This window comes from Coffea arabica, chromosome 3c, assembly GCF_036785885.1.
Source record: "Coffea arabica cultivar ET-39 chromosome 3c, Coffea Arabica ET-39 HiFi, whole genome shotgun sequence".
NCBI classification, from domain to species: domain Eukaryota; kingdom Viridiplantae; phylum Streptophyta; class Magnoliopsida; order Gentianales; family Rubiaceae; genus Coffea; species Coffea arabica.
Genome location: NC_092314.1, coordinates 31,229,220 through 31,245,497, shown reverse-complemented (window position 1 = coordinate 31,245,497; position 16,278 = coordinate 31,229,220).

The window sequence follows — 16,278 nt, the reverse complement described above, 5'->3', positions numbered from 1 at the left end:
GCTTTAGCGTAGAGCTTCCAGATAGATCATTTATGTTTTCATTGTAGGATCTGCCAACGAATTAAATAACACTTGCAGTTTTGACACTTTATTAGATCGGAGGTGCCATCAGATATAGGAAAATATTTTCCCTTTATTGAAGTATTTTTATGAATGCAGGGGAGGGGGAAAACAAAAGAAAGAAAAAACCATGAGTTAGTAAGCAATACTATAAAATCGGTATGCATGTCCTATGGGGGAACCCTTTTTGTGCCAAGGGTAGGCCTAGCATGAAAATGCAATCCTCTGAGGTAGGCACTATACCATACCTGATGAATCCGATCAACTGATTGAGTGAAAAATAATTTGAAAAATTTGGCCAACTGGAGTGACGAGAGACATTTGTCAAAAAGAAGACAACGTCCGAATGGATTGATCTCTTTTGATTGATACAAGAATTTGCAAAAACGCACGGGTTTGACCTTAACGAACTTCCTATCGAAGAGATTAGAATTCGTTGATAAAATTTTCTCAGTGAAGCACGGGTCAAAACCCCATTTGATCAAATGGCTGGATGTAATGAATGGTTTTCTCAAAATCGACTAGGTTTCCCAAATTTGAAATTCGACCTTGAAATCCTAATTAGTCAAATGGGTTGAATGAAATTGACCATTTATTTAAAATCGACCGGATTACCCTAAAAAGGGAAACAGGCCAAATGAATTGAGTGAAATTTAAAAACTTACTCAAAATTGACCGGATCCTCCTAAAAAAGGAACTTGATCAAATGAATTGAATGAAACTGAGAATTTTATTCAAAATTGACCGGATCGCCCTAAAAGGGTAAACTGGTCAAATGAATTGGACGAAATTGATGATTTATCGAAAATCGACAAAATTGCCCTAACTAATCAAATGAATTGAATGAAATTGGTGATTTATTCAAAAATCGACTAGATTGCCCAAAAAATGAACAAATTGATAAAATGGACTGGATAAAATTAAATGACTGAAATGGTTCAATGGTTTGAATGGAATTGGGAGCTTATTAAAAAATCAAGCTATCCACTGGTGGTTTCAAAAATTTATTACAATGCATTTAGCCTATGAGCCTTCTAAAAATCAAATTTTGGCCCTAATTTATTTATCGTCTCAATAGGAGGAATCATTTGTGAATTTTCTTCAAATTAATGTCCTTTTACGCAAGGGAATTTTACCAATTTTGATAAAATGGCCAAAAAGTGATTATTAGACGCTCATATTCCAAAAATCGCTCTTATGAAGACGATCGGATCCTACCTTACCTTGTGCACTACCCCTTTGGATGGTACAAAATATAAACGTGCAAGTCTCTTTGGATTAAGTATCCGAGACACAAGGTGGTTTATTCCTAACACGGGATCCCCTAAATGGCATTCCCTTCTAAGGTGGATGCATGATGTCAGTTTATTAAAGCAATAAAACATGCGATTTAAAGAAAACGTGCCCTAAGGAGCCCTTTATACGCCAGGGTAGGCTTAGAATGCTATGCAATTATTAATCTATGAATGCAATATACCAAAAATCTTTAAATGTGCAATAACCTATCTATGAGGGTAGGTTCTAAAAGAAGGTCATGTCAAACCTCTTATTTGCTAGGGTTTGTGAATGCAATAGGGACACAAAACCAAGAAAAGTTAGTTCAGCCAGATAAATACACATAACACATTGTAGCAACGAAATCAATACAAAGAAATAAAGCAATAAAAGGGAAAGAGGGGTTGGATCCCTCCCCTCGTGAATCGTGTCCCTAATAGGGTAAGGTCGACTCTACCCTAGGCAATTCTAATATGGATGCATGAGGCTGGGGTTCGCTAATGCATCTAGACTCGATAAGCTCAGGTCCCCGAGCCTTCAGACTTGGAAACCAAGGGTCATCAATCCCAAGGTTCTTTGTCAGTGGCTCGAGCGATTCTCCAAACACCGCTACACACACATCGTGTCACGGCTACGTGTTTGAGTGAATCTATCAAGATCCTCAACCTTCGACTAAAAGCTAAAGGCTATCAACCCATAGCTTAAAGCGGAAGATTGAGTGACCCATTGGATCATGCTACACACACATCGTGTCGTGATCACATGTCCAAGTGGGTCACCTAATCCTAATAGGGTGGAGTGGCGTGACAAGCCACTAAAGAAAAATAAAAGAGGGGTGAACAAATTAAAGCGTATGCTCGTATGCTAGTGCTCGTTTGGAGGGGAAGGATCAAGAACCAACGCGAGGCTCTAGGGTGACACACCCCCCTAAATGCAATGCAAGCGCGAGATAAACAAGTAAACATACATCCAATCAATCAATCATACATTCGTGAGCGAGGGAGGCAAAGGGTGCTAAAAAGGAAAACGCAACCCTAATATCCAAAATGCAATGCATAAAAGGGGTAGAAAAAGGAAAAGAATGGCTAAATCAAATGCTTGGACCCACTTAGGATGTCCCCAGTAGAGTCGCCAAGTTGTCGCGCCCCACTTTTTGATTAGTGTGTGAAGTGTGTGTGAGATATGTATGTGAACGTGTGAAAGTGAAAATAAAGGCCGTGGGATTGTGAAATGCGATGGTTTGGCCAAATAAAGTTCAAAAGGGTTTTTTGTATGAAAAATGGAGTCGCCACTTGGTATAGAGTTAGGGTGTACCAAGTCACCCAAAAATGGTTTTTGTTTTTGAACGAAAAAGTAAACAAACCCTTTTAAAACTTTTAGGTCTACGTAACCAAAGAAAGGGATCGGGGGTCACATTTGATAAGAGAGAAGGCAAAGGCAAAGGCTAAGGCACTCCCTTACCCTAGCCAAAGCTAGTTGCGTGACTTAGCCTCACGATTCCTAATTTTTCTACCCAAGGTATGTATCGCGTGTTAGATATGACTATATGAATGCAAAAACCTAGACCTAGGGGGACATGGGGGAAATTTCTCTTCAAAGGTTGAGTGGTGCCAATCACATTAATTGTGATGCCCAATAATGATCCCTTGGAGAGGTCACACATAATTCTAAATGACGTAAAAATGAGTGGAATGCATGCTGTGACAGCCCCACTTTCCCCTAAGGCGAACCAAAGGGGTTAGCGGACTGCCTGCCCAGCTCTCGCCAGGACTAACGGTGCAGTATAAAGCGATCTATCACGTTTTGAAACTTATAATGCGCGCAAACAAGGCAAAAGGGCAAAATAACCCAAAATAAAAGAAATGAAATCCAGAGTCGGCCATGAATAGTAATCGACCCGTCCGAAACCCAACCAAACATTGAAATACATATACAACATAACATTAACCATTTACAAGCCACAATGGCATTTAAAAGTGATACAAAACTCACTACATATGTGGGTTGCCAAAACAAAAGTGAAAACGGCCCTAATGATACATTTAGGGTCCCATTTTATATAAAACACAAAAGAAGCATTCATCTAGTTCATTCGGCAACCATTTAACAAAATTCATTCCAAAAGGGGCACATTCCTGTAAGGAAAACAAAAGAAACGGGGTGAGCTATATGCCCAGTGAGAATACAACCACCATAGCAGCTAAGATCACATAAGCATAACCTGTTCAGTTCAAGTATGCAAATAAGAAGTAAATCAAACCAGTGAAAGGATACGGACGGCTCTCAAGAGCCCATTTCCACGTTTACATTCTTGATCCAATCTCATTGACCCTCCGTCAATGTTTAAGAATACCTGACCGTAGACCTCACTTCACTCCATTCCTTCCACCAAACATACCCCAACCGGGCCCGCACTCCAATTCAGTAGATTTTGGTAATACTCGAGTATACCGGAACCGAGAGTCTCATTACTACAAGATTCCTCAGTACAGTCCCCGTGGTATGTCACGTATCACGACCAAGCCCTTGCCGGCTCGATCCAAATGACCACCAAACGAGGTTGAGCTCAGTAATACAGTGAGGTCGTTGGACATCGTCCAAACAACACCAAATCAGTTTTCCAGGATTGCAATTCAATAACTCATATAGCCAGTGCAGTATTTCAGTATAACAGTAGACAGTCATGAATGAAATCACAAGGGGGTGAGGGCGATCAAGTACACCCTCACCTGTATCAATTCCAATAGCCAAGTAAGCCTTCAAGGCTTCAAATTCATATATAACAAAGCCACATTGTAACAATTAAGTGAGTAGTATACTCACCAAGCAAGAAAGTGGTGTTTCATACACCGTGGTCACCAAAACGTCGTGAGCTACCGTCACGCCCTAAAACATGTAACACATACAATAAGACTCGAGAACGAGTCACCAAACAATGCTAAACACAACCCCAATAGGGTTTTATATGCATAAATGAACATGATAGCAAATCAGAAATTTAAAAGAGCATTAGTCTTGGCCCCGACTTGAAAAACTGTTTTGCACTCATTATGCGGCAATGGTGTCAATTTCACTACGGTTATCGGATGGGGGTGTAAGACCCACCGTTTCGAAGCTATGAATCAGGGCTACAACAATGTAGAAGGTCACTCAGTCCAGTTCCTAGCTTAACTAGGTCAAAAAATGCCAAATACTATACCAGAATTACCAAAACAGGTTTGCAAAACACAGAAAACTGTAATCGGTATATCTCAGTCCATACAAGTCCAAATGCCGAAATTCCAAAGGCATAAGTTAGCTAAGACATCCAGATACATTTCATCAGAAGACACCAACTCCAAAATCCAAACCAATTCCAGTCAAAATGGCCAATTACTATCGCAGTTTTCGCATTCTGATCAAAGCAGAACAGCTACAGTAATTTCGTCATATCTCACTCTACACTAATCCAAATGACCTGAAATTTTACAGGCACCTCAAACACATCAATACCTACAACTTTCATGTTTTGAGCAAAGTCTAATTCAGCCTCTAACCCTATGATCTAAAACCGGACAGAATTGGGATTTTTATGAACCCTAACTTTCCATTTTTCATCCAAATCCAAAATTGATTGCATTTAACCACAATTCACACCTACTAGAGTCATTATAGTCCATTGCCAATCATCAAAGATGGCCACAACATTCATTTCATATTAAACCAGAAAAATTCCCAATAAAATAAAAACTTCACCAAAACAAGCCAAATCAAGAGATAAATCACCTATTCCAACACTCAAGCCACTTCCAAGCATAATAATACCATCATTAGGTGTAAGGAAGTAGTAAAACATCACTTACCTAAGAACAAGAGATGTAGAGAGGTTGGCCACCTTAGAGCTTCAAACAAACTTCACTAAGACCCTTACTAGCACTAGAAGAAAGGTTTTTATGGAGTAGAATCCAATCTAGGCTTTTGTTTGTAGGAGATTAAGGCAAATGGAAGCTTGAAAGTTGGTGGAATGCCTTTCTTCTTTGCTCAAGGAGAACCGGCCACAAGGAGAGAAAAATGATGAATTTTGTGCAATTTTTGATATTTAATCCTTTGGTCAAAAAAGTCAAGAAAGTGAATAGTGTTTCTTAAAGTCCAACCAATGAGAAGATGACACTTGTCACCTCATTAAATGCATTCTTATCTTTCTTTTCTCTCTCACATCAATCACTTCACACACCCTACTTATCTCTTAACACCCGATAAATTTTACACAGTATCCGGAATTTAACCTAATTGACCGAATTTTTCCGAACTTTTCGCACTAGTGGGTCCCACGTCCACTATTTACTCTTAACTTCCTAAAATTTCTCCAATGCTAGAAAAATCATCTTAAAACTATAATTGCTCATAAAATTCACCAGGAAATTATTTCTAAGCCAGAAAATGCAGAAAACATGCAATTAAGGGGAAATAAACCCTAGGAAAAATATTAGGGTTTTACGGGTTCTCGCACATGCCATGTGAAAATGTGAGTTTGTGTGAAGTGAGAAAAGTAATAAAAATAATAGGATGTAAGTGGAGGTGTGCAAATGTATTTACAAGGTAAGGTGAGTAAAGAATGATGATGTGAAAATAACATAAAGTGCATGTGTGCGAGTGATATGGTATAAAGTGTGAGTAGTTAAGTGAAAACGTCCAAAAGTAGTGTGAAATGAGAATGTGGAAAAAGGGATAGAATATAAAGTAGAAGTGTACGTGATAGTGAAAAAATGCATGAACCCTAGAGAAATGCATCAAAACGGGAACGGGGACTCCTAAGTTTGTGACTTTAATTTTTCCTTGGATTAGAAGGAAGAACTAGCGTGCTAAGGCTATTTTGTAGCCAAACTCGCTCGTTTCCCTTATCGAAAGGGGAATCTTCGAGCAAATGTATCCTATAACTAGCATGAGATGCAAAATGCCTAAAATGAGGGGAAAATGATTGGAGGAGCATGCCAAATGATAAAACTAAGGAAAATGCATGAAATGTAGTGAACATGCAAGTATGCACTAATGAAAGGGGGATGGCCTATTGGGTCTAGCGTTGGACTAGCCTATTCTATGAATGAGCCACAACTAGCATTGGACTAGTGTGGTGACGTACATTCATCCATCACGTTCATCCATGGCTATAGAAAGCAAGTAGACATGCCAAACACTCATAAACACATAGCACATAACACTTAGCATGCTCGACTAGATGCAAAAGCCTAATAAAGCAAATTAACACATAGCAACAAAAATAAGCAATCAAGCTAATGAACCTATTACATTTGCTAGCTAGGCACACGTCTTCAATAGGTCTTCATCAAGTGCTCTCCAAACCCTATCTATTACAAGCCAAGAGGTGTACACATACTCTATAAATAAAAGAATGACTTAATAAAAGCAAAAGTAAATGAAATGAATTAAGGAAAAACAAGGAAAGCAAGTAAAGTAAGCATGCAATTCTCACTTAGCACGTTGGATCACATAGGGGAGAGACTAAAAAAGATAAAAGAAGTTATACCTCCCTTGAAATGGAGCTCTAATGGGGTGAAGTCACTTATTTATCCTCCAAAATAAAAGAAATGGTCAAGGTACCAATTTATTTGGGAAAATTAAAGAAAACATGCAAACATGGGCTCACATGGTCATAAAGTTCTTAAATTCATGCATGAAGTGCAATTTAAACAAAGCATGGTAATTATTTGAAGCAAACAAGCAATAAAAATTGCAAAAATTAAAACTACCAAGGATCAAATTGAGGAGATTATTCAATTGGTTGGGTCATAGTGGCATAAGGGAAAACTTGGGGGGCCGAGTGCAATTTTTGAAAGTTGAGTTGCATGCAAACCATGCAAACCCACGAAGGAAATTTGTTTCTGCAGCTAACATCTATCATCTCTGCTGCAATATTGTTCCAACTTTAAACACCAAATTTAGATCCAACATCTAATCATCTAAACTTCAAACTAAACAAACACATTGCAAACTTGACAACCAAACAAGCAAAACATAGAAAGAGATCATGCACATATTGAAACAAAAACTTCCTGCAAAAGGAGTCGAGAAGCTTTCTACAACAAGAAAATCTGTTGCAACCTTGTTTCTAACGGATACTTCAGATTTGACATCAAGTTTGATCAAAAACTTCTAAACCAAACCTCCAAACCTTGAACTAAGCACTAAGACACATAATTTAAACATTCAAACAAGCAGGGAGTAGGAAATTAAACCAACACCAAGGAACTTTTCATGCAAAAATGGTTTTAAACTTCAGCATTTCGCATGGCAGATTCGCTCTCAAATCGAAAACCAGTTTCAAGTTCTTATCATGCATGCAGGGGAATGACAAAACCAGAATGAGGAAAATTTTCATGCAAAACTCCATGCAGAAAAACAAACAAAACTTTCTGCCGAAAATTCCAGCAGCTAATGAAGCTTTCTGCAACAACCAAATGGACTTCGGCAGCTAAGGTAATCTATCCACAAAGCTTCATCCATGAAACCTTTAGCAAACAAACTTGCACTAACTCTAATACAGCATGTCTAAACATCACTAAACCAAGCAATTCTTAAAAGAATTTCATGCAAGTTTCATGCAACATATGAGCATAAGGAAACAGAAAAAACTGGACAGCAAACGCAGCTTTCTTTCTACCATTTTCTGCTGCGCACTCGTAGCTTGATAACAACCCAGAAAAATGACCAACATTATGAACAAAGCCCAAGCTTTATCAATTTCTCTATAACCATTATTGACATAAAATTGTGCATGCAAACAAAGTGAGGAATCCAGCTTCATGGGCTGTTACGGGACAAAGGAAAAGCAGCATAAACATAAGAAAAAGATGCGGCTTTCTTTCATTCAACCGAGAACTCCAAGCTCATCTTAACAGAATGCAATGATAAAACACTTCATGGGCTAGATTAAGACAATAAAAATGACCCAAAACACAGAGCAGCAGGAGGCACCCGAGATTTCATGCATCAAGAAAACACTACAAACATCATTAGCGCCATAATGCAACTGAATGTAAGATTGCTGCAGAGGTATGAACGCTCACGGCAAACATGCCCACAGATTCAAAGACAGATTCCAACGAAACTTTCTTCTTCTAGGAGACTTTAATTGGATGCTTTCTAGTTTTAAACAAATGCAGCCAAGACAACTGACAACAATAAAAACTCAGCACGGTTGAAACTTATGCTGCAACAGAATTTTACTGTGGCTTCAGACGCAGGTTCGAATGAACCAGCCATGGAAATGTTATTCTCTTTTCAAAGTTAACATCTTTACTACTAGACTACAGCTTGAGAATGAAATTAACAACACCAAAACAGATTTGGAACCCTAGCAAACTTGTCATACAAAATAATCAGTAAAAAAAAGGCCACGGCTTTAAGCCAGAATGATAAGGAAAATGGCTATTGCAAATCTCTTTGTGATACTTGCAGACTCATTACCAACAAAATAGCATAACCACTCAAACACATATCCATTAGAAACAACAAACAACCCATGATTCTCATAGAAACTATCTATAGGAAACGCTAAAAGCAATCTTACAATGTTGTTTTGATGGAAGTCGGCAGTGAATATGGAAAGAAAATTCCAGCAGCTCCTCTCCTTCTTTTGGTTTGACCCGAAGCTCTTCGGAATGGTCTGCTCCTCCTTTCCAGGCTCTTCCCTTTTTCCAGATTTTCCGAGCCTTTTGCTGCTGGTTTCTTCTCCGCAACCACCCTCTTTCAATCTCTCTGCTGTTGCCCGTGAGCCGAGAACTTCTTTCTTCCTTCCACCTTACTCACCCCCAAGCCCTCTCTCAAACCCCAGCCGTTCCCTTTTTCTTTTCGCAGTCACTCGATGCCCTCTTTTGTTCCGCCCTCTCTCGGCTCTCTTCACTCTTTCTGGTTTCTGGTCGCCACCCCAGCTCCCTCTCGCTCTCTTAGTTTCTTTCTACAGCCGTACCCTTCTAGTTCTCTCCTGTGTTTTCCTCGTCTTTTTCAGTGCCCCCCAAGCTCGAAGCTTTTTCAAGTTTCCTCTCAAGACCTAGCCTTTACTCCAGAGCTTAGTCGCAACCCTCCTCTTTTCTGTTTTTTTTTTACTGTTTTGTTTTCCTTGTTTTCCTTTGCTAGACAGCCGCCGATCTCTCCCTATCCCTCACAAAAACTCTCTCCTTTATCGTTGTTTCTTGCCCAAGCTCTCCCCTTTTTCAGATCTTCATCCTCCCAAAGCTCTTCCTTTTCTCCTTCAGTTTCTCTCTATTCTTTCTCAGCCGTCACTAGAGTCCCTATGGTCTCTTCCTTGCTCTCAATATTTTTCTCTTCTAAACCCTCAGCCCGTAACCCCAGCTATCCTAAGACTCTTCCTTGCCGTAGCTTTTCAGATTTTTCAGCCGTCATCCAAACTCCACCCCCCTTGGCTGCGGTTACTTTCTTTTCTATTTATATGGGGCATCATCACCCTAAACCCTTAGCAAATTCTTCTATATTTGCAGCCAAGGGCTGCCCGAAGCCCTTCCTTGCAAGCTGCGAAAAATGCAGCTTGCAAGTCGCGCATCATTCCTTTTTTTTTTTTTCAAAGAAAACTAAAGCCTATTTTTTGAATGTTTTTCCCTTTTTTCCTTTTTGTAGAAACTCTATGCTAAAACTTAAAAATAAAAAGAAAAATAAAAACTAACTAAAAAACTAAAAACTAAAAGGTGAATAAAACTAAAATGACAACTAAAAATAGAACAAATAAAAAACGAATAGTAAATAAATAATAAAACACCAAAAATTTGGTATCTACAGTCTTGTCTCCTCATTATCCTCCTCCTCCAGCTATGCTTCCTTTAGTCATACAATTTCTTCGCCTTTGCAATGTTGTCAAAAAGATTTCCAAAATCCTTCTTATTCCATTCTTGCAGGACCTTCTTCAGCTGTTTGTAGACACCAAATTTTTAGTGTAATTTCATTTACTATTTATTTTTATTTTTATTTGTCATGTTAGTTTATTTACTTTTAGTCTTTACTGTTCATTTAACTTTCAAAAAAAAAAAACCGAGCTCATGCACCATGCTGCACTTGATCTAAACTCCTTTCCATATATTTTCATCTACAAAAGAACGCAGATACAAAAAATGGTTTTTTCCGCTCCATTGTTGGCTCAATTTTCTCCTCCGTCTGATGATCTTAATAGAAGACACTTGGCTTGATCCAAAAGTGATCAGAAAACATGAAAATCTAAGGCTGTAAAAATGCAAGAGGGGAGGGAGTTTTTTTTTCGGGCCGTAGATGCTAGGTTTCAGGAGGAAGTTTGGATATAAAAAGCGGTAGAAAACTAAGGTTTGAGAAGGAGAGGTTTTGGACGGCAAAAGAAAGAAACGAAGAAGGAATCTGGGGGGATGACGGCTAGGTTTTAGAAAAGCAACAAAAGGAAAAGGGGAGGGTACGGACGGTGGAAAGGAAAAGAAAGAAAAAACAGCGAGAGGTAAGACGGCTAAGAAGGGGTGGAGAGTTATGATAGCTGGGAATCTAGACAATTTCTGAGGGAAAAAAAAGAAGAAATAGAGCAAGAGAGGAGGAGGGAACTGCGAAGCTGAAGGAGAAAACTAGAAGGAGGCTAAACAAGAGGAGTAGGAAGGTTCGGCGGAAACGAAAAACAGAGGAGGAAAGGAATCGCAGCCGCCATCACGTCGTCGGAATCTGCTGCAAAGCTTCACCGAGAAGGCACCCTTATAGCATCATCTCAACTTCCTAAAGCGTTTAAGGTGATGTAGTTCACTTTACTCTTGCCATTTAAGTTTAGATCTTGGCCAAACTTGTCCGAATCTAGCTTGCGTTATTCTTTTCTTTCGCTGTACTTTTCCTGCTCATCTTATTGCAATGATAGTTCAGTTTTATGGCACAAATCTGATATTAAACGTACCAAGATTGAATCTTGAGGCTTGGATCCCATAATTTTGTTGTTTTGGTATGAAAACTTGATGTTTTGCTTTGATTTGGTTGCCTAGACTAAGATGGTGTTTGACTGAGATTCATAAAAAAAAAATTGCTGCAACAAGATGTTTAGTTTGGTTTATTGCTGTGATATTGATAAAACTGGGTTCTGGGGTGGCTGAGGTTCTGGTTTGGGATTGGGTTTAAAACTAGCCACATGAAGTTGTTAGGATTTCGAAACATCTGAAATTGCAGATGCTCCTTCGTTAATTGCATATCCACATTTCTGTCTTTGTCCTCTTTGTTTGTGATCTTCTCGTGATAGCCAATCTGTCCCTTGTGCCTTAAAAGTCTTCCCGCTTGTTTCCATGTTTGTTGGAACCTTTCTCCTATCAAAATGTTGTGCGTTTAAGTTTGTGGAGTTTGCATTTACTAAAGCCGTTACATAGCAGATCATAAGCTCCACACTCATTTACATTTGTTGGCATTGATGTTTATCATTTGATTTGTGATTGTTTCATCATAGTAGCTTCCGTCTCTCCAAGTGTAGGAAGAAAACATTGCTGTTTTGATTTCATTTTGTTTACCTGCTGTTTTATACTGGTTCAATAAGTTGTTAAGAAGATTGCATCCCTGTGACTGAATTTTGTTGTTTGTTCGGATGTTAAAATTCTGTGTTTAGTTGCTTGAATTAAAGTTTGATGTTTGGTTGAGGTTTTATGCGAAAAGAAATTTATATCATGAAATCCAGAATAAGATTGCAAAAGCTTTCGGTTGCAGAGACCTGAAAACTTTAGTTGCGGAGGAGTTTTTCCTAGTATGCATGCATGGAAAGGTTCCCAAAATCACATTTTTACCCCTCAAGTTTCCCCTTATGCCACTATGACCCAGAAAATTGGGAAAACTAATCAATTTGGTCCCTGTGATTTTTGCAACAATGCTACAAAGGCCCAATTATATTTTAGTTTTCTTGCAATTTGAATCATTACTTGACCCCTTCTTTGCTCTTGGACTCTTGAAGTTCCCAAAAATGTGTTAATTAGGCTTGATTGGCTAATGTTTACTCTTGGGTCCTTAGTAGTTTTTCTATTTTAGAAATTTGATCAATAATTTACTTTCTTGGAAATTATGCATTATGTGATTTCATTTAAGTTGCAATTGGGAGGAATTTGGTGATTTTGTTTATACTTTACTATTTAATTGGTGCCTTGACCCTTTTACTGTTTTGAAGCTAATATTTCCCTCATTTCATTACCATTGCAAGGGAGGTAACCTCTATCTCCTTGATTTTATTTCTCCTACGTGCTCCTACGTGTTATATGTGGATATGCATGCTTTAATTCGCTTTTCATATTATGATTAATTGCCTGTTTCGCTTTCTTTTTATTTCATTTTTTTAATTGGCAAATCATTTGAGGGCATTTGAACCCCAATTTGTAATAGCTAGGTTTTGGCGCCTCTCTTGAAGACATGTCTTAGCTAACCAATGTAATAGTTAGGATTTATTCTTCTTATTTCCCCTTTTAGATTGTAGTAGGCTCTCCCCCCTAAAAATGTAATAGTTAGGGCCTTAATTGCCTTATGTATTTCGCATGCTTAGGTGCTATGTGTTTAATCGCTTTCTTAGGTTTTGGCATCTAGATATGCATGTTTATGTGATATGTGAATTACGTGCTCACATGTCTACTTGCTTTAATTATGCACATTGCTTATATATTTGTACGATGGATGCCAACGCACGTAACCGTGGCTAGTCCAATGCTAGTCATGGTTGTCCCCTCGAGCTCTTGCAAGTCCAACGCTTGTGAGAGAGCGTAGATGTAGGCTAGTCCAACGCTAGCCCTTAGGAGCCCTTCGCGCGTTAGATCATGATTGTGTGATAAATCATTTCATCTCATGCATATCTTTACTTTTTAGGGCCTCTTTCACCATATTGCGTGGCATTTTCGTTATATATGTACACCCATTTTCCTATATTTTCCCTTAATTGTATATTACTTCTTCTTTTTGCATGAAACATGACATTAGTCTTGCATTTCATATAGGCGTTAGAACTAGGTTAGTTCATTTGCTTGACTAGATTAGGGAAAACCCCTTGGATATGGGATATGGACGAGTTTGGCTTTCTAGCCTTAGCACGCTCGTATTCCCTCTGTTAAAGGGAACATTGAAAGTCGCAAATATAAGTCCCCCGCACCCGACATGATGCATTCCTTTAGGTCATACATATTTGTATATTATTATTATTTTCTTTCTTTCGAGTCTCATGACTTGCATTATTCGTGATTTCTTCGAAGAGTCTTTATTGGGCGTCACAATTAATGTGATTGGTACCAAGTAAGTTTTGAAGAGAAATTTTTGATCCCCGATACCCTCTTAGGTCTAGGGTTTACATTCATATAGTACATCCAAATGTGATAAATCTTTAGGTTAAAATAAGAAAATCTTTGACTAAATCGCACAACTAGCCTTGGCTAGGTTGAAAGGGTGCCTTGGATTCTTATCCTTGCCTTCCCTTTCTTCAAATGTGACTCCCGAACCTTTTTCTCTGATTTTCGTAGACTTGGAGTCGTTTAAAAAGGGTTTTCTAATTTTTCCTTTAAAATTCATTTTTAGGTGACTTGGTACACCTCAACTCAATACCAAGTGGCGACTCCATTTTCATTCAAAAAACCCTTTTTAAACCATATTTTTGGGTCAAATCGTCGCATTTTCAAGTCCCATTTAGACCCGTGTTTTTCCATTTTCTTTTTAAATCAAAAAATTCATTTTCCTAAACAAATTTCTATCTTTTTATAAAAAAAATGGGGCGCGACACCGTTTCATCTTCTGGGCGAAAAGGAACATACCATAGCCCTCGAGGGGCTGCCTCCAACTTTCTTCCACCATCTTCAAGAAACTTGGGTGTTTTACCCACATTTGTTGGAATTTAAAGGCTCTAGGTCCTACGGCTCTCTCACCCTCAATCCGCATTAACAAGGGGCTGTGATCCAAGGCAATTCTATTTAGGGGTTGAATTATCGAGTTGGGAAATTGCTGCTGCCACATAGTATTCATGAGAACTCTATCTAGCCACTTCCATATGCGTCGGCCTTGGCCAACTCCTATCCAAGTAAACCGACTCCCAATAGATTCCATAACTTTCATTCCACAGCTTGAAATACAGCCGGCGAACTTATCCATAGCAGTGAAGTTCTTCGGTGCACAGCTTGCATTTGCTATGACATTAAAGTCTCCTCCTATTATCCACGGATTAGCAGCTAGAGTCACCGACAGCGAGACAAGATCAGACCAGAGACCTCGCCTTTCCAATGAAGTGTATTTAGCGTAAACAAAGGTACAAAAAACCGCACTTTTCCATGGCACATAGGTGATGGCTAAGTGAATGAATTGCTCGGAATTAGCTAAAATGTAAATTGCAAAACCAGCCTTCTATAGTACCTAAATTTTATTGGTTGCATTACGTATGGCCAGATGGAAACCAAACTTAGCTCGGGTAGCTTCTAATTGATCTGGATTTACCATTGGTTTTAAGATTACTAAAAATGAGATGGAGTGTACAAGTAAAAGTTTCCTCAAACATCGGACAGAAGCTCTGCCAGCCACTCCCTTAATGTTCCATACAAGCATATTAATCATCAAACCTTTGGAGAGAGAAACTAGAGGAGGCTGCCTTTAGTGACTGCCTAGTTACCATTGTTTTAAGGAGATTCAAAAATCTTTTCTTCCTGCCTCTTTTAGTAGTGACATCCGTACTTGGACCAGGGAAGAGATGATCCAATTGCTTCTTGAATTTGGCAAAATCCTCCATGACTATCCTCTGTGACCTATCAGGGTATAGGGCCTTCGTGTCAGAGTGCGTATCAGGCTCACCACAAAGTTTAGGTATGAGTAGCTAGTCGTCAAGAAATCCTTTAGCCAAGTTATTTTTTGCTCGAGAGGAGCAGGCTGTTTGTATTATTCCCATTCTAGTTATCATTGTCATCGTATTGGGTCACGTTGTCCATTGCATGCACCACACTCGTGAGATTCTACTCCTTATGCAGCTCGTGGGAGGGTTGTGCAACATGTGAAGGGACTTCCAGGTGCTCTCGATGTTGTATTGAGACGTTTGTTAGTTCTTGGTGATGCGTTGAACCTGATACGGTTGCGAGAATTTGAGCGTAACTATCTTGTTGTTTTTGCTACATGGTTAAGCCCGTAGAGCCTAGAAGAGCCCGATCTAGTTTTAGCTGATTGAGAGGCTGATTAGTGCCTATAGTAACAACATTGCTTTCCTGTTGCTGTCAGAAGGTTTGGATGCTCAGCGTCAGAAGTCAGAGGTTCAACCCGTGACTTTTGGTTGGCAATCCATGTCTTCTCTTCTCGTGGTCTGGGGTGTCGGTTTAAGAAGGAAATATAGGTCTGGTTCCCCATAAGTTTCCCTGAACTATGACAACCAATTGGTGTCCAAGTATTTGGCACGATGTGCAGTAGGCTGGCAGATTTTTGTACTCCACGTTCTGCTAGAATCCTGAGCTTCCTTGTCCAATTCAAAATTTTTTCGAAAGGGCCTGCCTCATGTCCACCTCCATGCAAAATCGTGCGATGCTGGGGCGATTAAGCATAATCGTAGAAGTGTCAACCTTCAATGGTTCCCCAATTAATTTTGCAATGGAGAACAGTGGCCCTTTATTGAAGAGATGTATTGGGAGTCTCAGTAGAGAAACCCAGACAGGAGCTAATAGAGATTTAGCATCGATCGAGAACGAAGGTGTCCATTTAAGGACACACATCGCAAATCCATGCAAGGACTGGATGCCTTTCAACCAGAGATGCAAATAGTCATCTTTCTGCTCAAACCAGATGAGGATGTGGCTGTAGTCAATTAATCCCAGTGAGAAGTTCCCATGGAAGCCAATTACCTAAAATTCTTGCCGCAGAGCATCCATTGAGAATTTTCCAATCAACGAGTAACGTAATGGGCTGGACAGGGTTTGAACATCTTCTTCGGTGAAAAATACTGTAGGTTTTCCTTTATATGTG